Below are 27,676 nucleotides of genomic sequence, written 5' to 3'. Positions count from 1 at the left end.
CATCACAGATCTGCAATACCGCAAGGGTCCCAGTCTACCCCAACACAGATCTGCAATACTGCAAGGGTCCCAGTCTACCCCATCACAGATCTGCAATACTGCAAGAGAACCAGTCTACCCCATCACAGATCTGCAATACTGCAAGAGTCCCAGTCTACCCCATCACAGATCTGCAATACTGCAAGCGTCACAGTCTACCCCATCACAGATCTGCAATGCTGCAAGAGAACCAGTCTACTCCATCACAGATCTGCAATACTGCAAGGGTCCCAGTCAACCACATCACAGATCTGCAATGCTGCAAGAGAACCAGTCTACCCCATCACAGATCTGCAATACTGCAAGCGTCACAGTCTACCCCATCACAGATCTGCAATGCTGCAAGAGAACCAGTCTACTCCATCACAGATCTGCAATACCGCAAGGGAACCAGTCTACTCCATCACAGATCTGCAATACGGCAAGGGTCCCAGTCTACCCCATCACAGATCTGCAATACCACAAGAGTCCCAGTCTACCCCATCACAGATCTGCAATACAGCAAGGGTTCCAGTCTACCCCATCACAGATCTGCAATACCGCAAGGGTCCCATTCAACCCCATCACAGATCTGCAATGTTGCAAGAGAACCAGTCTACCCCATCACAGATCTGCAATACCGCAAGGGAAACAGTCTACTCCATCACAGATCTGCAATACGGCAAGGGTCCCAGTCAACCCCATCACAGATCTGCAATGTTGCAAGAGAACCAGTCTACTCCATCACAGATGTGCAATACTGCAAGGGTCCCAGTCTACCACATCAGAGATCTGCATTACTGCAAGGGTCCCAGTCTACCCCATCACAGATCTGCAATACGGCAAGGGTCCCAGTCTACCCCATCACAGATCTGCAATACTGCAAGAGAACCAGTCTACTCCATCACAGATGTGCAATACTGCAAGGGTCCCAGTCTACCACATCAGAGATCTGCATTACTGCAAGGGTCCCAGACTACCCCATCACAGATCTGCAATACTGCAAGGGTCCCAGTCTACCACATCAGAGATCTGCATTACTGCAAGGTTCCCAGTCTACCCCATCAGAGATCTGCATTACTGCAAGGTTCCCAGTCTACCCCATCAGAGATGTTCAATGCTGCAAGGGCCCCAGTCTACCCCATCACAGATCTGCATTACTGCAAGAGTCCAAGTCTACCCCATCAGACATCTGCAATACCACAAGAGAACCAGTCTACTCCATCACAGATCTGCAATACCGCAAGGGTCCCAGTCTACCCCAACACAGATCTGCAATACTGCAAGGGTGCCAGTCTACCCCATCACAGATCTGCAATACTGCAAGGGTCCCAGTCTACCCCATCACAGATCTGCAATGCTGCAAGAGAACTAGTCGACTCCATCACAGATCTGCAATACTACAAGAGAACCAGTCAACCCCATCACAGATCTGCAATGCCGCAAGTCACAGTCTACCCCATCACAGATCTGCAATACTGCAAGGGTCCCAGTCTACCCCATCACAGATATGCAATACCACAAGAGAACCAGTCTACTCCATAACAGATCTGCAATACCGCAAGGGTCCCAGTCTACCCCAACACAGATCTGCAATACTGCAAGGGTCCCAGTCTACCCCATCACAGATCTGCAATACTGCAAGGGTCCCAGTCTACCCCATTACAGATCTGCAATGCTGCAAGAGAACTAGTCGACTCCATCACAGATCTGCAATACTGCAAGAGAACCAGTCTACTCCATCAGAGATCTGCAATACTGCAAGGGTCCCAGTCTAAGCCATCACAGATCTGCAATGTTGCAAGAGAACCAGTCTACTCCATCACAGATCTGCAATACCGCAAGGGTCCCAGTCTACCCCATTACAGATCTGCATTACTGCAAGGGTCCCAGTCTACTCCATCACAGATCTGCATTACCGCAAGGGTCCCAGTCTACCCCCATCATAGATCTGCAATACCACAAGAGTCCCAGTCTACCCCATCACAGATCTGCATTACTGCAAGGGTCCCAGTCTACCCCATCACAGATCTGCAATACCGCAAGGGAAACAGTCTACTCCATCACAGATCTGCAATACGGCAAGGGTCCCAGTCAACCCCATCACAGATCTGCAATGCTGCAAGAGAACCAGTCTACTCCATCACAGATCTGCAATACTGCAAGGGTCCCAGTCAACCCCATCACAGATCTGCAATGCTGCAAGAGAACCAGTCTACCCCATCACAGATCTGCAATACTGCAAGCGTCACAGTCTACCCCATCACAGATCTGCAATGCTGCAAGAGAACCAGTCTACTCCATCACAGATCTGCAATACCGCAAGGGAACCAGTCTACTCCATCACAGATCTGCAATACGGCAAGGGTCCCAGTCTACCCCATCACAGATCTGCAATACCACAAGAGTCCCAGTCTACCCCATCACAGATCTGCAATACAGCAAGGGTTCCAGTCTACCCCATCACAGATCTGCAATACCGCAAGGGTCCCAGTCAACCCCATCACAGATCTGCAATGTTGCAAGAGAACCAGTCTACCCCATCACAGATCTGCAATACCGCAAGGGAAACAGTCTACTCCATCACAGATCTGCAATACGGCAAGGGTCCCAGTCAACCCCATCACAGATCTGCAATGTTGCAAGAGAACCAGTCTACTCCATCACAGATGTGCAATACTGCAAGGGTCCCAGTCTACCACATCAGAGATCTGCATTACTGCAAGGGTCCCAGTCTACCCCATCACAGATCTGCAATACTGCATGGGTCCCAGTCAACCCCATCACAGATCTGCAATACTGCAAGAGAACCAGTCTACTCCATCACAGATGTGCAATACTGCAAGGGTCCCAGTCTACCACATCAGAGATCTGCATTACTGCAAGGGTCCCAGTCTACCCCATCACAGATCTGCAATACTGCAAGGGTCCCAGTCTACCACATCAGAGATCTGCATTACTGCAAGGTTCCCAGTCTACCCCATCAGAGATCTGCATTACTGCAAGGTTCCCAGTCTACCCCATCAGAGATGTTCAATGCTGCAAGGGCCCCAGTCTACCCCATCACAGATCTGCATTACTGCAAGAGTCCAAGTCTACCCCATCAGACATCTGCAATACCGCAAGAGAACCAGTCAACCCCATCACAGATCTGCAATGCTGCAAGAGAACCAGTCTACCCCATCACAGATCTGCAATACTGCAAGAGTCCCAGTCTACCCCATCACAGATCTGCAATACTGCAAGCGTCACAGTCTACCCCATCACAGATCTGCAATGCTGCAAGAGAACCAGTCTACTCCATCACAGATCTGCAATACTGCAAGGGTCCCAGTCAACCCCATCACAGATCTGCAATGCTGCAAGAGAACCAGTCTACCCCATCACAGATCTGCAATACTGCAAGCGTCACAGTCTACCCCATCACAGATCTGCAATGCTGCAAGAGAACCAGTCTACTCCATCACAGATCTGCAATACCGCAAGGGAACCAGTCTACTCCATCACAGATCTGCAATACGGCAAGGGTCCCAGTCTACCCCATCACAGATCTGCAATACCACAAGAGTCCCAGTCTACCCCATCACAGATCTGCAATACAGCAAGGGTTCCAGTCTACCCCATCACAGATCGGCAATACCGCAAGGGTCCCATTCAACCCCATCACAGATCTGCAATGTTGCAAGAGAACCAGTCTACCCCATCACAGATCTGCAATACCGCAAGGGAAACAGTCTACTCCATCACAGATCTGCAATACGGCAAGGGTCCCAGTCAACCCCATCACAGATCTGCAATGTTGCAAGAGAACCAGTCTACTCCATCACAGATGTGCAATACTGCAAGGGTCCCAGTCTACCACATCAGAGATCTGCATTACTGCAAGGGTCCCAGTCTACCCCATCAGAGATCTGCAATACGGCAAGGGTCCCAGTCTACCCCATCACAGATCTGCAATACTGCAAGAGAACCAGTCTACTCCATCACAGATGTGCAATACTGCAAGGGTCCCAGTCTACCACATCAGAGATCTGCATTACTGCAAGGGTCCCAGACTACCCCATCACAGATCTGCAATACTGCAAGGGTCCCAGTCTACCACATCAGAGATCTGCATTACTGCAAGGTTCCCAGTCTACCCCATCAGAGATCTGCATTACTGCAAGGTTCCCAGTCTACCCCATCAGAGATGTTCAATGCTGCAAGGGCCCCAGTCTACCCCATCACAGATCTGCATTACTGCAAGAGTCCAAGTCTACCCCATCAGACATCTGCAATACCACAAGAGAACCAGTCTACTCCATCACAGATCTGCAATACCGCAAGGGTCCCAGTCTACCCCAACACAGATCTGCAATACTGCAAGGGTCCCAGTCTACCCCATCACAGATCTGCAATACTGCAAGAGAACCAGTCAACCCCATCACAGATCTGCAATACCGCAAGTCACAGTCTACCCCATCACAGATCTGCAATACTGCAAGGGTCCCAGTCTACCCCATCACAGATATGCAATACCACAAGAGAACCAGTCTACTCCATAACAGATCTGCAATACCGCAAGGGTCCCAGTCTACCCCAACACAGATCTGCAATACTGCAAGGGTCCCAGTCTACCCCATCACAGATCTGCAATACTGCAAGGGTCCCAGTCTACCCCATCACAGATCTGCAATGCTGCAAGAGAACTAGTCGACTCCATCACAGATCTGCAATACTGCAAGAGAACCAGTCTACTCCATCAGAGATCTGCAATACTGCAAGGGTCCCAGTCTAAGCCATCACAGATCTGCAATGTTGCAAGAGAACCAGTCTACTCCATCACAGATCTGCAATACCGCAAGGGTCCCAGTCTACCCCATTACAGATCTGCATTACTGCAAGGGTCCCAGTCTACTCCATCACAGATCTGCATTACCGCAAGGGTCCCAGTCTACCCCCATCATAGATCTGCAATACCACAAGAGTCCCAGTCTACCCCATCACAGATCTGCATTACTGCAAGGGTCCCAGTCTACCCCATCACAGATCTGCAATACTGCAAGGGTCCCAGTCTACCCCATCAGAGATGTTCATTGCTGCAAGGGTCCCTGTCTACCACATCACAGATCTGCAATACCGCAAGTCACAGTCTACCCCATCACAGATCTGCAATACTGCAAGGGTCCCAGTCTACCCCATCACAGATCTGCAATACCACAAGAGAACCAGTCTACTCCATCACAGATCTGCAATACCGCAAGGGTCCCAGTCTACCCCAACACAGATCTGCAATACTGCAAGGGTCCCAGTCTACCCCATCACAGATCTGCAATACTGCAAGGGTCCCAGTCTACCCCATCACAGATCTGCAATGCTGCAAGAGAACTAGTCGACTCCATCACAGATCTGCAATACCGCAAGAGAACCAGTCTACTCCATCACAGATCTGCAATACCGCAAGAGAACCAGTCTACTCCATCACAGATCTGCAATACAGCAAGTCCCAGTCCACCACATCACAGATCTGCAATACCGCAAGGGTCCCAGTCTACCCCATCACAGATCTGCAATACCGCAAGGGTCCCAGTCTACCCCATCACAGATCTGCATTACTGCAAGAGTCCCAGTCTACCCCATCACAGATCTGCAATACTGCAAGGGTCCCAGTCTACCCCATCAGAGATGTTCAATGTTGCAAGGGTCCCAGTCTACCCCATCACAGATCTGCAATACCGCAAGAGTCCCAGTCTACCCCATCACAGATCTGCAATACTGCAAGGGTCGCAGTCTTACCCATCACAGATATGCAATACTGCAAGGGTCCCAGTCTACCCCATCACAGATCTGCATTACTGCAAGGGTCCCAGTCTACCCCATCACAGATCTGAAATACTGCAAGGGTCCCAGTCTACCCCATCAGAGATGTTCAATACTGCAAGGTTCCCAGTCTACCCCATCACAGATGTGCATCACTGCAAGAGTCCCAGTTTACCCCATCACAGATCTGCAATACTGCAAGGGTCCCAGTCTACCCCATCACAGATCTGTAATACCACAAGAGAACCAGTCTACCCCATCACAGATCTGCAATACTGCAAGGGTCCCAGTCTACCCCATCACAGATCTGCATTACTGCAAGGGTCCCAGTCTACCCCATCACAGATCTGCAATGCTGCAAGAGAACCAGTCTACCCCATCACAGATCTGCAATACTGCAAGAGTCCCAGTCTACCCCATCACAGATCTGCAATACCGCAAGGGTCCCAGTCTACCCCATCACAGATCTGCAATACTGCAAGGGTCCCAGTCTACTCCAGCACAGATCTGCAATACCGCAAGAGAACCAGTCTACTCCATCACAGATCTGCAATACCGCAAGAGAACCAGTCTACTCCATCACAGATCTGCAATGCCGCAAGAGAACCAGTCTACTCCATCACAGATCTGCAATACTGCAAGAGAACCAGTCTACTCCATCACAGATCTGCAATACCACAAGATTCCAAGTCTACCCCATCGCAGATCTGCAATACCGCAAGAGTCCCAGTCTACCCCATCACAGATCTGCATTACTGCAAGGGTCACAGTCTACTCCATCACAGATCTGCAATACCGCAGGGATCCCAGTCTACCCCATCACAGATCTGCAATACCGCAAGAGTCCCAGTCTACCCCATCACAGATCTGCAATACCGCAAGGGTCCCAGTCTACCCCATCACAGATCTGCAATACAGCAAGTCCCAGTCTACCCCATCACAGATGTGCAATACAGCAAGTCCCAGTCTACCCCATCACAGATCTGCAATACAGCAAGTCCCAGTCTACCCCATCACAGATCTGCAATACTGCAAGGGTCCTAGTCTACCCCATCACAGATCTGCAATACAGCAAGTCCCAGTCTACCCCATCACAGATCTGCAATACAGCAACTCCCAGTCTACCCCATCACAGATCTGCAATACAGCAAGTCCCAGTCTACCCCATCACAGATCTGCATTACTGCAAGGGTCCCTGTCTACCCCATCACAGATCTGCAATACTGCAAGGGTCCCAGTCTTACCCATCACAGATCTGCAATACTGCAAGGGTCCCAGTCTACCCCATCACAGATCTGAAATACTGCAAGGGTCCCAGTCTACCCCATCAGAGATGTTCAATACTGCAAGGTTCCCAGTCTACCCCATCACAGATGTGCATCACTGCAAGAGTCCCAGTTTACCCCATCACAGATCTGCAATACTGCAAGGGTCCCAGTCTACCCCATCACAGATCTGTAATACCACAAGAGAACCAGTCTACCCCATCACAGATCTGCAATACTGCAAGGGTCCCAGTCTACCCCATCACAGATCTGTAATACTGCAAGGGTCCCAGTCTACCCCATCACAGATCTGCATTACTGCAAGGGTCCCAGTCTACCCCATCACAGATCTGCAATGCTGCAAGAGAACCAGTCTACCCCATCACAGATCTGCAATACTGCAAGAGTCCCAGTCTACCCCATCACAGATCTGCAATACTGCAAGCGTCACAGTCTACCCCATCACAGATCTGCAATGCTGCAAGAGAACCAGTCTACTCCATCACAGATCTGCAATACTGCAAGGGTCCCAGTCAACCCCATCACAGATCTGCAATGCTGCAAGAGAAACAGTCTACCCCATCACAGATCTGCAATACTGCAAGCGTCACAGTCTACCCCATCACAGATCTGCAATGCTGCAAGAGAACCAGTCTACTCCATCACAGATCTGCAATACCGCAAGGGAACCAGTCTACTCCATCACAGATCTGCAATACGGCAAGGGTCCCAGTCTACCCCATCACAGATCTGCAATACCACAAGAGTCCCAGTCTACCCCATCACAGATCTGCAATACAGCAAGGGTTCCAGTCTACCCCATCACAGATCTGCAATACCGCAAGGGTCCCAGTCAACCCCATCACAGATCTGCAATGTTGCAAGAGAACCAGTCTACCCCATCACAGATCTGCAATACCGCAAGGGAAACAGTCTACTCCATCACAGATCTGCAATACGGCAAGGGTCCCAGTCAACCCCATCACAGATCTGCAATACCACAAGAGAACCAGTCTACTCCATCACAGATGTGCAATACTGCAAGGGTCCCAGTCTACCACATCAGAGATCTGCATTACTGCAAGGGTCCCAGTCTACCCCATCACAGATCTGCAATACTGCAAGGGTCCCAGTCAACCCCATCACAGATCTGCAATACTGCAAAGAACCAGTCTTCTCCATCACAGATGTGCAATACTGCAAGGGTCCCAGTCTACCACATCAGAGATCTGCATTACTGCAAGGGTCCCAGTCTACCCCATCACAGATCTGCAATACTGCAAGGGTCCCAGTCTACCACATCAGAGATCTGCATTACTGCAAGGTTCCCAGTCTACCCCATCAGAGATCTGCATTACTGCAAGGTTCCCAGTCTACCCCATCAGAGATGTTCAATGCTGCAAGGGCCCCAGTCTACCCCATCACAGATCTGCATTACTGCAAGAGTCCAAGTCTACCCCATCAGACATCTGCAATACCGCAAGAGAACCAGTCAACCCCATCACAGATCTGCAATACCGCAAGTCACAGTCTACCCCATCACAGATCTGCAATACTGCAAGGGTCCCAGTCTACCCCATCACAGATCTGCAATACCACAAGAGAACCAGTCTACTCCATCACAGATCTGCAATACCGCAAGGGTCCCAGTCTACCCCAACACAGATCTGCAATACTGCAAGGGTCCCAGTCTACTCCATCAGAGATCTGCAATACCGCAAGGGTCCCAGTCTAAGCCATCACAGATCTGCAATGTTGCAAGAGAACCAGTCTACTCCATCACAGATCTGCAATACCGCAAGGGTCCCAGTCTACCCCATTACAGATCTGCATTACTGCAAGGGTCCCAGTCTACTCCATCACAGATCTGCATTACCGCAAGGGTCCCAGTCTACCCCCATCATAGATCTGCAATACCACAAGAGTCCCAGTCTACCCCATCACAGATCTGCATTACTGCAAGGGTCCCAGTCTACCCCATCACAGATCTGCAATACTGCAAGGGTCCCAGTCTACCCCATCAGAGATGTTCATTGCTGCAAGGGTCCCAGTCTACCCCATCACAGATCTGCAATACCGCAAGGGTCCCAGTCTACCCCATCACAGATCTGCATTACTGCAAGAGTCCCAGTCTACCCCATCACAGATCTGCAATACTACAAGGGTCCCAGTCTACCCCATCAGAGATGTTCAATGTTGCAAGGGTCCCAGTCTACCCCATCACAGATCTGCAATACCGCAAGAGTCCCAGTCTACCCCATCACAGATCTGCAATACAGCAAGTCCCAGTCTACCCCATCACAGATCTGCAATACAGCAAGTCCCAGTCTACCCCATCACAGATCTGCAATACTGCAAGGGTCCCAGTCTACCCCATCACAGATCTGCAATACTGCAAGGGTCCCAGTCTACCCCATCACAGATCTGCAATGCTGCAAGAGAACCAGTCTACCCATCACAGATCTGCAATACTGCAAGAGTCCCAGTCTACCCCATCACAGATCTGCAATACTGCAAGCGTCACAGTCTACCCCATCACAGATCTGCAATGCTGCAAGAGAACCAGTCTACTCCATCACAGATCTGCAATACTGCAAGGGTCCCAGTCAACCCCATCACAGATCTGCAATACCGCAAGTCACAGTCTACCCCATCACAGATCTGCAATACTGCAAGGGTCCCAGTCTACCCCATCACAGATCTGCAATACCACAAGAGAACCAGTCTACTCCATCACAGATCTGCAATACCGCAAGGGTCCCAGTCTACCCCAACACAGATCTGCAATACTGCAAGGGTCCCAGTCTACCCCATCACAGATCTGCAATACTGCAAGGGTCCCAGTCTACCCCATCACAGATCTGCAATGCTGCAAGAGAACTAGTCGACTCCATCACAGATCTGCAATACCGCAAGAGAACCAGTCTAGTCCATCACAGATCTGCAATACCGCAACAGAACCAGTCTACTCCATCACAGATCTGCAATATAGCAAGTCCCAGTCCACCACATCACAGATCTGCAATACCGCAAGGGTCCCAGTCTACCCCATCACAGATCTGCAATACCGCAAGGGTCCCAGTCTACCCCATCACAGATCTGCATTACTGCAAGAGTCCCAGTCTACCCCATCACAGATCTGCAATACTACAAGGGTCCCAGTCTACCCCATCAGAGATGTTCAATGTTGCAAGGGTCCCAGTCTACCCCATCACAGATCTGCAATACCGCAAGAGTCCCAGTCTACCCCATCACAGATCTGCAATACAGCAAGTCCCAGTCTACCCCATCACAGATCTGCAATACAGCAAGTCCCAGTCTACCCCATCACAGATCTGCAATACTGCAAGGGTCCCAGTCTACCCCATCACAGATCTGCAATACTGCAAGGGTCCCAGTCTACCCCATCACAGATCTGCAATGCTGCAAGAGAACCAGTCTACCCATCACAGATCTGCAATACTGCAAGAGTCCCAGTCTACCCCATCACAGATCTGCAATACTGCAAGCGTCACAGTCTACCCCATCACAGATCTGCAATGCTGCAAGAGAACCAGTCTACTCCATCACAGATCTGCAATACTGCAAGGGTCCCAGTCAACCCCATCACAGATCTGCAATGCTGCAAGAGAACCAGTCTACCCCATCACAGATCTGCAATACTGCAAGCGTCACAGTCTACCCCATCACAGATCTGCAATGCTGCAAGAGAACCAGTCTACTCCATCACAGATCTGCAATACCGCAAGGGAACCAGTCTACTCCATCACAGATCTGCAATACGGCAAGGGTCCCAGTCAACCCCATCACAAATCTGCAATACCACAAGAGTCCCAGTCTACCCCATCACAGATCTGCAATACAGCAAGGGTTCCAGTCTACCCCATCACAGATCTGCAATACCGCAAGGGTCCCAGTCAACCCCATCACAGATCTGCAATGTTGCAAGAGAACCAGTCTACCCCATCACAGATCTGCAATACCGCAAGGGAAACAGTCTACTCCATCACAGATCTGCAATACGGCAAGGGTCCCAGTCAACCCCATCACAGATCTGCAATACCACAAGAGAACCAGTCTACTCCATCACAGATGTGCAATACTGCAAGGGTCCCAGTCTACCACATCAGAGATCTGCATTACTGCAAGGGTCCCAGTCTACCCCATCACAGATCTGCAATACTGCAAGGGTCCCAGTCAACCCCATCACAGATCTGCAATACTGCAAGAGAACCAGTCTTCTCCATCACAGATGTGCAATACTGCAAGGGTCCCAGTCTACCACATCAGAGATCTGCATTACTGCAAGGGTCCCAGTCTACCCCATCACAGATCTGCAATACTGCAAGGGTCCCAGTCTACCACATCAGAGATCTGCATTACTGCAAGGTTCCCAGTCTACCCCATCAGAGATCTGCATTACTGCAAGGTTCCCAGTCTACCCCATCAGAGATGTTCAATGCTGCAAGGGCCCCAGTCTACCCCATCACAGATCTGCATTACTGCAAGAGTCCAAGTCTACCCCATCAGACATCTGCAATACCGCAAGAGAACCAGTCAACCCCATCACAGATCTGCAATACCGCAAGTCACAGTCTACCCCATCACAGATCTGCAATACTGCAAGGGTCCCAGTCTACCCCATCACAGATCTGCAATACCGCAAGGGTCCCAGTCTACCCCAACACAGATCTGCAATACTGCAAGGGTCCCAGTCTACTCCATCAGAGATCTGCAATACCGCAAGGGTCCCAGTCTACCCCAACACAGATCTGCAATACTGCAAGGGTCCCAGTCTACTCCATCAGAGATCTGCAATACCGCAAGGGTCCCAGTCTAAGCCATCACAGATCTGCAATGTTGCAAGAGAACCAGTCTACTCCATCACAGATCTGCAATACCGCAAGGGTCCCAGTCTACCCCATTACAGATCTGCATTACTGCAAGGGTCCCAGTCTACTCCATCACAGATCTGCATTACCGCAAGGGTCCCAGTCTACCCCCATCATAGATCTGCAATACCACAAGAGTCCCAGTCTACCCCATCACAGATCTGCATTACTGCAAGGGTCCCAGTCTACCCCATCACAAATCTGCAATACTGCAAGGGTCCCAGTCTACCCCATCACAGATCTGCAATACTGCAAGGGTCCCAGTCTACCACATCAGAGATCTGCATTACTGCAAGGTTCCCAGTCTACCCCATCAGAGATCTGCATTACTGCAAGGTTCCCAGTCTACCCCATCAGAGATGTTCAATGCTGCAAGGGCCCCAGTCTACCCCATCACAGATCTGCATTACTGCAAGAGTCCAAGTCTACCCCATCAGACATCTGCAATACCGCAAGAGAACCAGTCAACCCCATCACAGATCTGCAATACCGCAAGTCACAGTCTACCCCATCACAGATCTGCAATACTGCAAGGGTCCCAGTCTACCCCATCACAGATCTGCAATACCACAAGAGAACCAGTCTACTCCATCACAGATCTGCAATACCGCAAGGGTCCCAGTTACCCCAACACAGATCTGCAATACTGCAAGGGTCCCAGTCTACTCCATCAGAGATCTGCAATACCGCAAGGGTCCCAGTCTAAGCCATCACAGATCTGCAATGTTGCAAGAGAACCAGTCTACTCCATCACAGATCTGCAATACCGCAAGGGTCCCAGTCTACCCCATTACAGATCTGCATTACTGCAAGGGTCCCAGTCTACTCCATCACAGATCTGCATTACCGCAAGGGTCCCAGTCTACCCCCATCATAGATCTGCAATACCACAAGAGTCCCAGTCTACCCCATCACAGATCTGCATTACTGCAAGGGTCCCAGTCTACCCCATCACAGATCTGCAATACTGCAAGGGTCCCAGTCTACCCCATCAGAGATGTTCATTGCTGCAAGGGTCCCTGTCTACCACATCACAGATCTGCAATACCGCAAGTCACAGTCTACCCCATCACAGATCTGCAATACTGCAAGGGTCCCAGTCTACCCCATCACAGATCTGCAATACCACAAGAGAACCAGTCTACTCCATCACAGATCTGCAATACCGCAAGGGTCCCAGTCTACCCCAACACAGATCTGCAATACTGCAAGGGTCCCAGTCTACCCCATCACAGATCTGCAATACTGCAAGGGTCCCAGTCTACCCCATCACAGATCTGCAATGCTGCAAGAGAACTAGTCGACTCCATCACAGATCTGCAATACCGCAAGAGAACCAGTCTACTCCATCACAGATCTGCAATACCGCAACAGAACCAGTCTACTCCATCACAGATCTGCAATACAGCAAGTCCCAGTCCACCACATCACAGATCTGCAATACCGCAAGGGTCCCAGTCTACCCCATCACAGATCTGCAATACCGCAAGGGTCCCAGTCTACCCCATCACAGATCTGCATTACTGCAAGAGTCCCAGTCTACTCCATCACAGATCTGCAATACTGCAAGGGTCCCAGTCTACCCCATCAGAGATGTTCAATGTTGCAAGGGTCCCAGTCTACCCCATCACAGATCTGCAATACCGCAAGAGTCCCAGTCTACCCCATCACAGATCAGCAATACTGCAAGGGTCCCAGTCTACTCCAGCACAGATCTGCAATACCGCAAGAGAACCAGTCTACTCCATCACAGATCTGCAATACCGCAAGAGAACCAGTCTACTCCATCACAGATCTGCAATGCCGCAAGAGAACCAGTCTACTCCATCACAGATCTGCAATACTGCAAGAGAACCAGTCTACTCCATCACAGATCTGCAATACCACAAGATTCCAAGTCTACCCCATCGCAGATCTGCAATACCGCAAGAGTCCCAGTCTACCCCATCACAGATCTGCATTACTGCAAGGGTCACAGTCTACTCCATCACAGATCTGCAATACCGCAGGGATCCCAGTCTACCCCATCACAGATCTGCAATACCGCAAGAGTCCCAGTCTACCCCATCACAGATCTGCAATACAGCAAGTCCCAGTCTACCCCATCACAGATCTGCAATACAGCAAGTCCCAGTCTACCCCATCACAGATCTGCAATACTGCAAGGGTCCCAGTCTACCCATCACAGATCTGCAATACTGCAAGACAACCAGTCTACTCCATCACAGATCTGCAATACTGCAAGGGTCCCAGTCTACCCCATCACAGATCTGCAATACTGCAAGACAACCAGTCTACTCCATCACACATCTGCAATACTGCAACAGAACTAGTCTACCCCATCAAAGATCTGCAATACTGCAAGGGTCCAAGTCTATCCCACCACAGATCTGCAATGCTGCAAGAGAACCAGTCTTCTCCATCAGAGATCTGCAATACCGCAAGAGAACTAGTCTACTCCATCACAGATCTGCAATACCACAAGAGAACTAGTCTACTCCATCACAGATCTGCAATACCGCAAGAGAACCAGTCTACCCCCTCACAGATGTGCAATACTGCAAGGGTCCCAGTCTACCCCATCACAGATCTGCAATACTGCAAGGGTCCCAGTCTACCCCATCAGAGATCTGCATTACTGCAAGGTTCCCAGTCTACCCCATCAGAGATGTTCAATGCTGCAAGGGTCCCAATCTACCCCATCACAGATCTGCATTACCGCAAGGGTCCCAGTCTACCCCATCACAGATCTGCAATACTGCAAGGGTCCCAGTCTACGCCATCACAGACCTGCAATACTGTAAGGGTCCCAGTCTACCCCATCACAGATCTGCAATACCGCTAGAGTCCCAGTCAACCCTATCACAGACCTGCAATGTTGCAAGAGAACCAGTCTACCCCATCACAGATCTGCAATACTGCAAGAGAACCAGTCTACCCCATCACAGATCTGCAATACTGGAAGAGAACCAGTCTACTCCATCACAGATCTGCAATACCGCAAAAGTCCCAGTGTACCCCCTCACAGATCTGCAATACCGCAAGGGTCCCAGTCTACCCCATCACAGATCAGAAATACCGCAAGAGAACCAGTCTACTCCATCACAGATCTGCAATACTGCAAGGGTCCCAGTCTGCACCATCACAGATCTGCAAAACCGCAAGAGTCCCAGTCAACCCCATCACAGATCTGCAATACCACAAGATTCCAAGTCTACCCCATCGCAGATCTGCAATACCGCAAGAGTCCCAGTCTACCCCATCACAGATCTGCATTACTGCAAGGGTCACAGTCTACTCCATCACAGATCTGCAATACCGCAGGGATCCCAGTCTACCCCATCACAGATCTGCAATACCGCAAGAGTCCCAGTCTACCCCATCACAGATCTGCAATACCGCAAGGGTCCCAGTCTACCCCATCACAGATCTGCAATACAGCAAGTCCCAGTCTACCCCATCACAGATCTGCAATACAGCAAGTCCCAGTCTACCCCATCACAGATCTGCAATACAGCAAGTCCCAGTCTACCCCATCACAGATCTGCAATACTGCAAGGGTCCCAGTCTACCCCATCACAGATCTGCAATACAGCAAGTCCCAGTCTACCCCATCACAGATCTGCAATACAGCAAATCCCAGTCTACCCCATCACAGATCTGCAATACAGCAAGTACCAGTCTACCCCATCACAGATCTGCATTACTGCAAGGGTCACAGTCTACTCCATCACAGATCTGCAATACCGCAGGGGTCCCAGTCTACCCTCTCACAGATGTGCAATACTGCAAGGGTCCCAGTCTACCCCATCACAGATCTGCAATACTGCAAGGGTCCCAGTCTACCCCATCACAGATCTGCAATAAAGCAAGTCCCAGTCTACCCCATCACAGATCTGCAATACAGCAAGTCCAAGTCTACCCCATCACAGATCTGCAATACAGCAAGTCCCAGTCTACCCCATCACAGATCTGTAATACAGCAAGTCCCAGTCTACCCCATCACAGATCTGCAATACTGCAAGGGTCCCAGTCTACTCCATCACAGATCTGCAATACTGCAAGGGTCCCAGTCTACCCCATCACAGATCTGCAATACTGCAAGACAACCAGTCTACTCCATCACACATCTGCAATACCGCAACAGAACTAGTCTACCGCATCAAAGATCTGCAATACTGCAAGGGTCCAAGTCTATCCCACCACAGATCTGCAATGCTGCAAGAGAACCAGTCTACTCCATCAGAGATCTGCAATACCGCAAGAGAACTAGTCTACTCCATCACAGATCTGCAATACCACAAGAGAACTAGTCTACTCCATCACAGATCTGCAATACCGCAAGAGAACCAGTCTACCCCCTCACAGATGTGCAATACTGCAAGGGTCCCAGTCTACCCCATCACAGATCTGCAATACTGCAAGGGTCCCAGTCTACCCCATCAGAGATCTGCATTACTGCAAGGTTCCCAAGCTACCCCATCAGAGATGTTCAATGCTGCAAGGGTCCCAATCTACCCCATCACAGAACTGCATTACCGCAAGGGTCCCAGTCTACCCCATCACAGATCTGCAATACTGCTAGGGTCCCAGTCTACCCCATCACAGACCTGCAATACTGTAAGGGTCCCAGTCTACCCCATCACAGATCTGCAATACCGCTAGAGTCCCAGTCAACCCTATCACAGACCTGCAATGTTGCAAGAGAACCAGTCTACCCCATCACAGATCTGCAATACTGCAAGAGAACCAGTCTACCCCATCACAGATCTGCAATACTGCAAGAGAACCAGTCTACTCCATCACAGATCTGCAATACCGCAAGGGTCCCAGTGTACCCCCTCACAGATCTGCAATACCGCAAGGGTCCCAGTCTACCCCATCACAGATCAGCAATACCGCAAGAGAACCAGTCTACTCCATCACAGATCTGCAATACTGCAAGGGTCCCAGTCTGCACCATCACAGATCTGCATTACTGCAAGGGTCCCAGTCTACCTCATCACAGATCTGCAATACCGCAAGAGTCCCAGTCAACCCCATCACAGATCTGCATTACTGCAAGAGTCCCACGCTACCCCATCAGAGATGTTCAATGCTGCAAGGGTCCCAATCTACCCCATCACAGAACTGCATTACCGCAAGGGTCCCAGTCTACCCCATCACAGATCTGCAATACTGCAAGGGTCCCAGTCTACCCCATCACAGACCTGCAATACTGTAAGGGTCCCAGTCTACCCCATCACAGATCTGCAATACCGCTAGAGTCCCAGTCAACCCTATCACAGACCTGCAATGTTGCAAGAGAACCAGTCTACCCCATCACAGATCTGCAATACTGCAAGAGAACCAGTCTACCCCATCACAGATCTGCAATACTGCAAGAGAACCAGTCTACTCCATCACAGATCTGCAATACCGCAAGGGTCCCAGTGTACCCCCTCACAGATCTGCAATACCGCAAGGGTCCCAGTCTACCCCATCACAGATCAGCAATACCGCAAGAGAACCAGTCTACTCCATCACAGATCTGCAATACTGCAAGGGTCCCAGTCTGCACCATCACAGATCTGCATTACTGCAAGGGACCCAGTCTACCTCATCACAGATCTGCAATACCGCAAGAGTCCCAGTCAACCCCATCACAGATCTGCATTACTGCAAGAGTCCCAGTGTACCCCATCACAGATCTGCAATACTTCAAGCGTCACAGTCTACCCCATCAGAGATCTGCAATGCTGCAAGAGAACCAGTCTACCCCATCACACATCTGCAATACTGCAAGGGTCCCAGTCTACCCTATCACAGATCTGCAATACTGCAAGGGTCCCAGTCAACCCCATCACAGATCTGCAATACCGCAAGGGAACCAGTCTACCCCATCACAGATGTGCAATACCGCAAGGGTCCCAGTCTACCCCATCACAGATCTGCAATACCGCAAGAGTCCCAGTCTACCCCATCACAGATCTGCAATGCTGCAAGAGAACCAGTCTACCCCATCACAGATCTGCAATACTGCAAGAGTCCCAGTCTACCCCATCACAGATCTGCAATACTGCAAGCGTCACAGTCTACCCCATCACAGATCTGCAATGCTGCAAGAGAACCAGTCTACTCCATCACAGATCTGCAATACTGCAAGGGTCCCAGTCAACCCCATCACAGATCTGCAATGCTGCAAGAGAACCAGTCTACCCCATCACAGATCTGCAATACTGCAAGCGTCACAGTCTACCCCATCACAGATCTGCAATGCTGCAAGAGAACCAGTCTACTCCATCACAGATCTGCAATACCGCAAGGGAACCAGTCTACTCCATCACAGATCTGCAATACGGCAAGGGTCCCAGTCTACCCCATCACAGATCTGCAATACCACAAGAGTCCCAGTCTACCCTATCACAGATCTGCAATACTGCAAGGGTTCCAGTCTACCCCATCACAGATCTGCAATACCGCAAGGGTCCCAGTCAACCCCATCACAGATCTGCAATGTTGCAAGAGAACCAGTCTACCCCATCACAGATCTGCAATACCGCAAGGGAAACAGTCTACTCCATCACAGATCTGCAATGTTGCAAGAGAACCAGTCTACTCCATCACAGATGTGCAATACTGCAAGGGTCCCAGTCTACCACATCAGAGATCTGCATTACTGCAAGGGTCCCAGTCTACCCCATCACAGACCTGCAATACTGCAAGGGTCCCAGTCAACCCCATCACAGATCTGCAATACTGCAAGAGAACCAGTCTACTCCATCACAGATGTGCAATACTGCAAGGGTCCCAGTCTACCCCATCACAGATCTGCAATACTGTAAGGGTCCCAGTCTACCACATCAGAGATCTGCATTACTGCAAGGTTCCCAGTCTACCCCATCAGAGATCTGCATTACTGCAAGGTTCCCAGTCTACCCCATCACAGATCTACAATACAGCAAGTCCCAGTCTACCCCATCACAGATCTGCAATACAGCAAGTCCCAGTCTACCCCATCACAGATCTGCAATACTGCAAGGGTCCCAGTCTACCCCATCACAGATCTGCAATACAGCAAGTCCCAGTCTACCCCATCACAGATCTGCAATACAGCAAATCCCAGTCTACCCCATCACAGATCTGCAATACAGCAAATCCCAGTCTACCCCATCACAGATCTGCATTACTGCAAGGGTCACAGTCTACTCCATCACAGATCTGCAATACCGCAGGGGTCCCAGTCTACTCCATCACAGATCTGCAATACCGCAAGAGAACCAGTCTACTCCATCACAGATCTGCAATACCGCAAGAGAACCAGTCTACCCCCTCACAGATGTGCAATACTGCAAGGGTCCCAGTCTACCCCATCACAGATCTGCAATACTGCAAGGGTCCCAGTCTACCCCATCACAGATCTGCAATAAAGCAAGTCCCAGTCTACCCCATCACAGACCTGCAATACAGCAAGTCCCAGTCTACCCCATCACAGATCTGCAATACAGCAAGTCCAAGTCTACCCCATCACAGATCTGCAATACAGCAAGTCCCAGTCTACCCCATCACAGATCTGCAATACAGCAAGTCCCAGTCTACCCCATCACAGATCTGCAATACTGCAAGGGTCCCAGTCTACCCCATCACAGATCTGCAATACTGCAAGACAACCAGTCTACTCCATCACAGATCTGCAATACTGCAAGGGTCACAGTCTACCCCATCACAGATCTGCAATACTGCAAGACAACCAGTCTACTCCATCACACATCTGCAATACCGCAACAGAACTAGTCTACCCCATCAAAGATCTGCAATACTGCAAGGGTCCAAGTCTATCCCACCACAGATCTGCAATGCTGCAAGAGAACCAGTCTACTCCATCAGAGATCTGCAATACCGCAAGAGAACTAGTCCACTCCATCACAGATCTGCAATACCACAAGAGAACTAGTCTACTCCATCACAGATCTGCAATACCGCAAGAGAACCAGTCTACCCCCTCACAGATGTGCAATACTGCAAGGGTCCCAGTCTACCCCATCACAGATCTGCAATACTGCAAGGCTCCCAGTCTACCCCATCAGAGATCTGCATTACTGCAAGGTTCCCAAGCTACCCCATCAGAGATGTTCAATGCTGCAAGGGTCCCAATCTACCCCATCACAGAACTGCATTACCGCAAGGGTCCCAGTCTACCCCATCACAGATCTGCAATACTGCAAGGGTCCCAGTCTACCCCATCACAGACCTGCAATACTGTAAGGGTCACAGTCTACCCCATCACAGATCTGCAATACCGCTAGAGTCCCAGTCAACCCTATCACAGACCTGCAATGTTGCAAGAGAACCAGTTTACCCCATCACAGATCTGCAATACTGCAAGAGAACCAGTCTACCCCATCACAGATCTGCAATACCGCAAGGGAACCAGTCTACTCCATCACAGATCTGCAATACGGCAAGGGTCCCAGTCTACCCCATCACAGATCTGCAATACCACAAGAGTCCCAGTCTACCCCATCACAGATCTGCAATACTGCAAGGGTTCCAGTCTACCCCATCACAGATCTGCAATACCGCAAGGGTCCCAGTCAACCCCATCACAGATCTGCAATGTTGCAAGAGAACCAGTCTACCCCATCACAGATCTGCAATACCGCAAGTGAAACAGTCTACTCCATCACATATCTGCAATGTTGCAAGAGAACCAGTCTACTCCATCACAGATGTGCAATACTGCAAGGGTCCCAGTCTACCACATCAGAGATCTGCATTACTGCAAGGGTCCCAGTCTACCCCATCACAGACCTGAAATACTGCAAGGGTCCCAGTCAACCCCATCACAGATCTGCAATACTGCAAGAGAACCAGTCTACTCCATCACAGATGTGCAATACTGCAAGGGTCCCAGTCTACCCCATCACAGATCTGCAATACTGTAAGGGTCCCAGTCTACCACATCAGAGATCTGCATTACTGCAAGGTTCCCAGTCTACCCCATCAGAGATCTGCATTACTGCAAGGTTCCCAGTCTACCCCATCACAGATCTGCAATACAGCAAGTCCCAGTCTACCCCATCACAGATCTGCAATACAGCAAGTCCCAGTCTACCCCATCACAGATCTGCAATACTGCAAGGGTCCCAGTCTACCCCATCACAGATCTGCAATACTGCAAGACAACCAGTCTACTCCATCACAGATCTGCAATACTGCAAGGGTCCCAGTCTACCCCATCACAGATCTGCAATACTGCAAGACAACCAGTCTACTCCATCACACATCTGCAATACCGCAACAGAACTAGTCTACCCCATCAAAGATCTGCAATACTGCAAGGGTCCAAGTCTATCCCACCACAGATCTGCAATGCTGCAAGAGAACCAGTCTACTCCATCACATATCTGCAATGTTGCAAGAGAACCAGTCTACTCCATCACAGATGTGCAATACTGCAAGGGTCCCAGTCTACCACATCAGAGATCTGCATTACTGCAAGGGTCCCAGTCTACCCCATCACAGACCTGAAATACTGCAAGGGTCCCAGTCAACCCCATCACAGATCTGCAATACTGCAAGAGAACCAGTCTACTCCATCACAGATGTGCAATACTGCAAGGGTCCCAGTCTACCCCATCACAGATCTGCAATACTGTAAGGGTCCAGTCTACCACATCAGAGATCTGCATTACTGCAAGGTTCCCAGTCTACCCCATCAGAGATCTGCATTACTGCAAGGTTCCCAGTCTACCCCATCACAGATCTGCAATACAGCAAGTCCCAGTCTACCCCATCACAGATCTGCAATACAGCAAGTCCCAGTCTACCCCATCACAGATCTGCATTACTGCAAGGGTCACAGTCTACTCCATCACAGATCTGCAATACCGCAGGGGTCCCAGTCTACTCCATCACAGATCTGCAATACCGCAAGAGAACCAGTCTACTCCATCACAGATCTGCAATACCGCAAGAGAACCAGTCTACCCCCTCACAGATGTGCAATACTGCAAGGGTCCCAGTCTACCCCATCACAGATCTGCAATACTGCAAGGGTCCCAGTCTACCCCATCACAGATCTGCAATAAAGCAAGTCCCAGTCTACCCCATCACAGACCTGCAATACAGCAAGTCCCAGTCTACCCCATCACAGATCTGCAATACAGCAAGTCCAAGTCTACCCCATCACAGATCTGCAATACAGCAAGTCCCAGTCTACCCCATCACAGATCTGCAATACAGCAAGTCCCAGTCTACCCCATCACAGATCTGCAATACTGCAAGGGTCCCAGTCTACCCCATCACAGATCTGCAATACTGCAAGACAACCAGTCTACTCCATCACAGATCTGCAATACTGCAAGGGTCCCAGTCTACCCCATCACAGATCTGCAATACTGCAAGACAACCAGTCTACTCCATCACACATCTGCAATACCGCAACAGAACTAGTCTACCCCATCAAAGATCTGCAATACTGCAAGGGTCCAAGTCTATCCCACCACAGATCTGCAATGCTGCAAGAGAACCAGTCTACTCCATCAGAGATCTGCAATACCGCAAGAGAACTAGTCCACTCCATCACAGATCTGCAATACCACAAGAGAACTAGTCTACTCCATCACAGATCTGCAATACCGCAAGAGAACCAGTCTACCCCCTCACAGATGTGCAATACTGCAAGGGTCCCAGTCTACCCCATCACAGATCTGCAATACTGCAAGGGTCCCAGTCTACCCCATCAGAGATCTGCATTACTGCAAGGTTCCCAAGCTACCCCATCAGAGATGTTCAATGCTGCAAGGGTCCCAATCTACCCCATCACAGAACTGCATTACCGCAAGGGTCCCAGTCTACCCCATCACAGATCTGCAATACTGCAAGGGTCCCAGTCTACCCCATCACAGACCTGCAATACTGTAAGGGTCCCAGTCTACCCCATCACAGATCTGCAATACCGCTAGAGTCCCAGTCAACCCTATCACAGACCTGCAATGTTGCAAGAGAACCAGTCTACCCCATCACAGATCTGCAATACTGCAAGAGAACCAGTCTACCCCATCACAGATCTGCAATACTGCAAGAGAACCAGTCTACTCCATCACAGATCTGCAATACCGCAAGGGTCCCAGTGTACCCCCTCACAGATCTGCAATACCGCAAGGGTCCCAGTCTACCCCATCACAGATCAGCAATACCGCAAGAGAACCAGTCTACTCCATCACAGATCTGCAATACTGCAAGGGTCCCAGTCTGCACCATCACAGATCTGCATTACTGCAAGGGTCCCAGTCTACCTCATCACAGATCTGCAATACCGCAAGAGTCCCAGTCAACCCCATCACAGATCTGCATTACTGCAAGAGTCCCAGTCTACCCCATCACAGATCTGCAATACTTCAAGCGTCACAGTCTACCCCATCAGAGATCTGCAATGCTGCAAGAGAACCAGTCTACCCCATCACACATCTGCAATACTGCAAGGGTCCCAGTCTACCCTATTACAGATCTGCAATACTGCAAGGGTCCCAGTCAACCCCATCACAGATCTGCAATACCGCAAGGGAACCAGTCTACCCCATCACAGATGTGCAATACCGCAAGGGTCCCAGTCTACCCCATCACAGATCTGCAATACCGCAAGAGTCCCAGTCTACCCCATCACAGATCTGCAATGCTGCAAGAGAACCAGTCTACCCCATCACAGATCTGCAATACTGCAAGAGTCCCAGTCTACCCCATCACAGATCTGCAATACTGCAAGCGTCACAGTCTACCCCATCACAGATCTGCAATGCTGCAAGAGAACCAGTCTACTCCATCACAGATCTGCAATACTGCAAGGGTCCCAGTCAACCCCATCACAGATCTGCAATGCTGCAAGAGAACCAGTCTACCCCATCACAGATCTGCAATACTGCAAGCGTCACAGTCTACCCCATCACAGATCTGCAATGCTGCAAGAGAACCAGTCTACTCCATCACAGATCTGCAATACCGCAAGGGAACCAGTCTACTCCATCACAGATCTGCAATACGGCAAGGGTCCCAGTCTACCCCATCACAGATCTGCAATACCACAAGAGTCCTAGTCTACCCCATCACAGATCTGCAATACTGCAAGGGTTCCAGTCTACCCCATCACAGATCTGCAATACCGCAAGGGTCCCAGTCAACCCCATCACAGATCTGCAATGTTGCAAGAGAACCAGTCTACCCCATCACAGATCTGCAATACCGCAAGGGAAACAGTCTACTCCATCACAGATCTGCAATGTTGCAAGAGAACCAGTCTACTCCATCACAGATGTGCAATACTGCAAGGGTCCCAGTCTACCACATCAGAGATCTGCATTACTGCAAGGGTCCCAGTCTACCCCATCACAGACCTGCAATACTGCAAGGGTCCCAGTCAACCCCATCACAGATCTGCAATACTGCAAGAGAACCAGTCTACTCCATCACAGATGTGCAATACTGCAAGGGTCCCAGTCTACCCCATCACAGATCTGCAATACTGCAAGGTTCCCAGTCTACCCCATCAGAGATGTTCAATGCTGCAAGGGTCCCAATCTACCCCATCACAGATCTGCAATGCTGCAAGAGAACCAGTCTACTCCATCAGAGATCTGCAATACTGCAAGGGTCCCAGTCTAAGCCATCACAGATCTGCAATGTTGCAAGAGAACCAGTCTACTCCATCACAGATCTGCAATACCGCAAGGGTCCCAGTCTACCCCATCACAGATCTGCAATACCGCAAGAGTCCCAGTCTACCCCATCACAGATCTGCAATGCTGCAAGAGAACCAGTCTACCCCATCACAGATCTGCAATACTGCAAGAGTCCCAGTCTACCCCATCACAGATCTGCAATACTGCAAGCGTCACAGTCTACCCCATCACAGATCTGCAATGCTGCAAGAGAACCAGTCTACTCCATCACAGATCTGCAATACTGCAAGGGTCCCAGTCAACCCCATCACAGATCTGCAATGCTGCAAGAGAACCAGTCTACCCCATCACAGATCTGCAATACTGCAAGCGTCACAGTCTACCCCATCACAGATCTGCAATGCTGCAAGGGTCCCAGTCTACCCCATCACAGATCTGCAATAAAGCAAGTCCAAGTCTACCCCATCACAGATCTGCAATACAGCAAGTCCCAGTCTACCCCATCACAGATCTGCAATACAGCAAGTCCCAGTCTACCCCATCACAGATCTGCAATACTGCAAGGGTCCCAGTCTACCCCATCACAGATCTGCAATACTGCAAGACAACCAGTCTACTCCATCACAGATCTGCAATACTGCAAGGGTCCCAGTCTACCCCATCACAGATCTGCAATACTGCAAGACAACCAGTCTACTCCATCACACATCTGCAATACCGCAACAGAACTAGTCTACCCCATCAAAGATCTGCAATACTGCAAGGGTCCAAGTCTATCCCACCACAGATCTGCAATGCTGCAAGAGAACCAGTCTACTCCATCAGAGATCTGCAATACCGCAAGAGAACTAGTCCACTCCATCACAGATCTGCAATACCACAAGAGAACTAGTCTACTCCATCACAGATCTGCAATACCGCAAGAGAACCAGTCTACCCCCTCACAGATGTGCAATACTGCAAGGGTCCCAGTCTACCCCATCACAGATCTGCAATACTGCAAGGGTCCCAGTCTACCCCATCAGAGATCTGCATTACTGCAAGGTTCCCAAGCTACCCCATCAGAGATGTTCAATGCTGCAAGGGTCCCAATCTACCCCATCACAGAACTGCATTACCGCAAGGGTCCCAGTCTACCCCATCACAGATCTGCAATACTGCAAGGGTCCCAGTCTACCCCATCACAGACCTGCAATACTGTAAGGGTCCCAGTCTACCCCATCACAGATCTGCAATACCGCTAGAGTCCCAGTCAACCCTATCACAGACCTGCAATGTTGCAAGAGAACCAGTCTACCCCATCACAGATCTGCAATACTGCAAGAGAACCAGTCTACCCCATCACAGATCTGCAATACTGCAAGAGAACCAGTCTACTCCATCACAGATCTGCAATACCGCAAGGGTCCCAGTGTACCCCCTCACAGATCTGCAATACCGCAAGGGTCCCAGTCTACCCCATCACAGATCAGCAATACCGCAAGAGAACCAGTCTACTCCATCACAGATCTGCAATACTGCAAGGGTCCCAGTCTGCACCATCACAGATCTGCATTACTGCAAGGGTCCCAGTCTACCTCATCACAGATCTGCAATACCGCAAGAGTCCCAGTCAACCCCATCACAGATCTGCATTACTGCAAGAGTCCCATTCTACCCCATCACAGATCGGCAATACTTCAAGCGTCACAGTCTACCCCATCAGAGATCTGCAATGCTGCAAGAGAACCAGTCTACCCCATCACACATCTGCAATACTGCAAGGGTCCCAGTCTACCCTATTACAGATCTGCAATACTGCAAGGGTCCCAGTCAACCCCATCACAGATCTGCAATACCGCAAGGGAACCAGTCTACCCCATCACAGATGTGCAATACCGCAAGGGTCCCAGTCTACCCCATCACAGATCTGCAATACCGCAAGAGTCCCAGTCTACCCCATCACAGATCTGCAATGCTGCAAGAGAACCAGTCTACCCCATCACAGATCTGCAATACTGCAAGAGTCCCAGTCTACCCCATCACAGATCTGCAATACTGCAAGCGTCACAGTCTACCCCATCACAGATCTGCAATGCTGCAAGAGAACCAGTCTACTCCATCACAGATCTGCAATACTGCAAGGGTCCCAGTCAACCCCATCACAGATCTGCAATGCTGCAAGAGAACCAGTCTACCCCATCACAGATCTGCAATACTGCAAGCGTCACAGTCTACCCCATCACAGATCTGCAATGCTGCAAGAGAACCAGTCTACTCCATCACAGATCTGCAATACCGCAAGGGAACCAGTCTACTCCATCACAGATCTGCAATACGGCAAGGGTCCCAGTCTACCCCATCACAGATCTGCAATACCACAAGAGTCCTAGTCTACCCCATCACAGATCTGCAATACTGCAAGGGTTCCAGTCTACCCCATCACAGATCTGCAATACCGCAAGGGTCCCAGTCAACCCCATCACAGATCTGCAATGTTGCAAGAGAACCAGTCTACCCCATCACAGATCTGCAATACCGCAAGGGAAACAGTCTACTCCATCACAGATCTGCAATGTTGCAAGAGAACCAGTCTACTCCATCACAGATGTGCAATACTGCAAGGGTCCCAGTCTACCACATCAGAGATCTGCATTACTGCAAGGGTCCCAGTCTACCCCATCACAGACCTGCAATACTGCAAGGGTCCCAGTCAACCCCATCACAGATCTGCAATACTGCAAGAGAACCAGTCTACTCCATCACAGATGTGCAATACTGCAAGGGTCCCAGTCTACCCCATCACAGATCTGCAATACTGTAAGGGTCCCAGTCTACCACATCAGAGATCTGCATTACTGCAAGGTTCCCAGTCTACCCCATCAGAGATCTGCATTACTGCAAGGTTCCCAGTCTACCCCATCAGAGATGTTCAATGCTGCAAGGGTCCCAATCTACCCCATCACAGATCTGCAATGCTGCAAGAGAACCAGTCTACTCCATCAGAGATCTGCAATACTGCAAGGGTCCCAGTCTAAGCCATCACAGATCTGCAATGTTGCAAGAG

The 27,676-nt window shown here is 50.2% G+C and overlaps 1 protein-coding gene across 4 annotated transcripts in view; it reads right to left on the bottom strand.

Moving 5' to 3' along the window:
• Positions 1 to 27,676, bottom strand: part of LOC132385544 (myosin-10-like) — a 265,092-nt gene that overhangs the window by 98,404 nt on the left and 139,012 nt on the right. The gene's annotated exons all lie outside the window — the stretch shown is intronic.

The sequence above is a fragment of the Hypanus sabinus genome (genome assembly GCF_030144855.1).
Source record: "Hypanus sabinus isolate sHypSab1 chromosome 24 unlocalized genomic scaffold, sHypSab1.hap1 SUPER_24_unloc_9, whole genome shotgun sequence".
Taxonomy (NCBI): domain Eukaryota; kingdom Metazoa; phylum Chordata; class Chondrichthyes; order Myliobatiformes; family Dasyatidae; genus Hypanus; species Hypanus sabinus.
Note: the sequence above shows the minus strand (reverse complement) of the source record. Positions and strands in the feature narration are given on the sequence as shown.